Raw genomic sequence first — 3,488 nt, forward strand, 5'->3', positions numbered from 1 at the left:
CCATTCTCGTGTTTTTTTTTTTTTTGGATAAATCTAAATTGGCCCTTGTTAGCCTGGAAGATTTGGAAAGAAAGAAACTAGGCCCTTAGTATTGCTGGTTTCACATGTAAAAAATAATCCTGCATGCATCCATACCATTTATGATGTTTTCAGTTCATTCATGAGGGTGGAATATTATTTGAATTACGATTCATTCTATGTTTAAGCGGTTTCCGGAAGTCGAACATGTCCACAATAGACTACTGTGAAATCACAAATTTGTGACCCTTTCTATGTCTGTTTTGTATGTAGACTCGACTTACTTCTTCTAACCATATTCTGTAGTATATTGCCAATTATTTGATAACATGAAGATATTATTTGAATAAAGATACAATCTCTATTTTTTTTTTTTTTTTTTTTTTTTTAAGTAAGAAAGATGCATATTCAAAAAACTGCTAAATGCAAAGTAGCACAAACCATATCAAAAAGTACCCAAAAAAAAAAAAAAAAAAGCAAAAACAAAAACAAAGCACTAATTACAAAGAAAGAGAGAGCTAAGGAACAAAGGGAGAGAATCACTAGATGTGAGTTCCCAAACCCTAAACCAATCAAAAAGGAAGTCAGAAATGAGAGCAAGCAGCTGGTCATCTGATCTATTCAAGTCCTCAAAAGTCCCCTGATTGTGTTCCCTCCAAACACAGCACATCAAACACAACAAAACTAAATTCCAAATGTGAGAAGAATACTTCCCCAACCAATTCCACCAACTAAAAAGAAAATCTATCACCAAACGTGAGGGATCCCACGAAATCCTAAAAGTTCTAAAGACAAAGCTCCACAGTCGATTAGCCTTTTCCACAATGTAACAACAAATGATCCATTGTCTCCCCACAAAAACGATACATAATGCACCAGTCAATGAAATCAAAGCCCCTAACCCACAAGTTATCTCCTGTGAGAATCCTGTCCCATGCGAATGTCCAAACAAAGAAAGAGACATGCCGGGGTGCCTTAACCTTCTAAATATCTTTCCATGGAAAAACAACAAAGGAAGAACCATGTAACTTATGATAAAACGAACGGATATTAAAATCTCCATTCTTTGTTAACTTCCGTCTCATACAATCACTATCCATCACTAAGGGTAAATTGGATGTCAAGAATCAAAAGAAATCATCCACCACATCCACCTCCCAATCATTAGGACCCTGAATGAAATGAACGCCCCAAGTTCTCCTATCCCCCGCTGCTTGGCATATCAAAGAAGAGTCTACAAAAGCCACTCTTTTAGCAGCAAAATTGTACAAGACTGAAAATGCCAAATGGATAGGAAGATCCCCACACCACTGATTTGTCCAAAATTTCACTATATTCCCCACCCCAACCTTAAACTGGATGTTTTTTTTGCTAAAAACTTCCCAACTCATCTGGATACTTCTCCACAAACCACACTCCTTCCAAGCTTGGAGGTCCACCCCCCCCATTCTTCCCCAAATTTCAAAGTTACCACCCTCCTCCAAAATCAAGTCTCATCGACCCCGAATCACCAAAGCCACTTTCCTAGTAGGGCTTTATTGAAAGTGGTTCATTTCCTAAATCCTAAACCACCATTGGCAGTAGGCATACACAACTTATCCCATCCCAACAAATGTGTCTTAGAATCACCTCACAAAAAATCCCTTTACAACTTCTCAATTTTGTTAGCCACATGTGTAGGAATGGTGAAAAGAGATAAAAATAAATAAATAAATAGGGAGGCTAGATAACGTACTTTTAAGCAATGTCAGTCTACCACCTTTCAACAAATACAACTTCTTCCATCCGGCTAACTTTCGTTCAATTTTTCCAAAATAGGGTTCCAAATAGAGAGGAACTTATGAGACACTCCCAACTGCATACCAAGATAAGTCCTTGGCAAGGACCCAACCCTACAGCCCAAGATCTCCACCAAAGCATGCACATTATTCACCTCCCCTATAGGAACCATTTCACTCTTCGATACATTGACCTTCAAGCCAGTCACAGCCTGAAAAAAAAGTAGGAACAACCGAACATGTAGGATTTTCTCCACATCTGCATCATAAAAGAGAATAGTATCATCTGCAAACAATAGGTGCAACATTCCCCTCCGCCCCTTTTACCATCTACCCTAAAGCTGCTGTGTAATCCTGTGCCCTCCATTCTCTTTACCATCCTACTAAACACCTCTATCATAACTAAAAATAATATGAAAGAAAGCGGATCCCCTTGTCTTAAACCTTTAGAACTACCAAATAAGTCAACTGGAGACCCATTGACCAACATAGAAAACTGAACTATAGAAATACAAGTACAAATCCACGTACACCATTTCTCCCCAAAACCCATTTTCTTCAACAATTTCGGAAGTGCCTCCCAATTCACATGGTCATAAGCTTTCTCAATATCTAACTTACAAATCACCCTCAGAATCTTACTCTTCACCCGACTGTCAACACACTCATTAACAATGAGAATTGAATCAAGGATTTGTCTAACTCCCACAAAACTATTTTGAGATTCAGATATCAACTTATCTAACACCATTTTCAATTGATTTGCCAAAACCTTGGCCAAGATCTTATAAATACTCCCCACCAAGCTAATAGGTTTGAAATCTCGAATGTTAGAGGCATCATTCTTCTTAGGAATTAAAGCTATAAAGGTAGCATTAAGAGATTTCTCAAACTTACAATGCTAGAAAAACTCTTCAAAAACTGCTAAGACATCTCTTTCCACAACTCTCCAGCAATGATGGTAAAAGGCCATAGAGAAGCCATCTGGACCTGGATCTTTATCCCCTTCCATTTCTCTAACAACTGATAGTATCTTGTCCTTCTCAAACCTCCTTTCTAGCCAGCCCCTCTCCATCTCCCCAATTTGATCAAACTCCAAACCTTCCACAAAAGGCTTCCACTCTTCTAACTCCTGATACAGAGTTTTGTAAAATTGAACAACCTAAACAGCCAAATCTGCTCCCTCCTCATAAATCACCCTATCAACTTCAAAAAACTTAGATGATTATACCTTTTATGAGAATTAGTCATCTTCTGGAAGAACTTAGTATTATTATCACCCTCCTTGATACCCAACATCCTTGATTTGTCTCCATGAGATCTCCTCTAGAGAAAGAAAATTCTCTACTTGCGACTCACTCCATTTCTCTCATTCATCTATGTCTCAATGAGTCCAAGAATCCCTTCCTTAGCATCTAAGAACTCTAAAGCCCCCAATAATTCTTTCTTCTGACAACTAACATTGCCAAATTCTTTGCAATTCCACTGAATAATGTCTTCTTTCAAAACCTTCAAATTTTTAGCAAACACATAACTAGGTGTAACCGAGAAAGAATGGCGAATCCACCATGAATCAACTCTATCAACAAACCCATCCATTTTCAACCACATGTTTTCAAACCGAAAGGGACTTTTCCCCCTCGCCATATCCCCTGCCCCCAAAAGAATAAGGAAATGATCTGAAACATGTCG

Source organism: Quercus lobata, chromosome 3 (assembly GCF_001633185.2).
Source record: "Quercus lobata isolate SW786 chromosome 3, ValleyOak3.0 Primary Assembly, whole genome shotgun sequence".
NCBI classification, from domain to species: domain Eukaryota; kingdom Viridiplantae; phylum Streptophyta; class Magnoliopsida; order Fagales; family Fagaceae; genus Quercus; species Quercus lobata.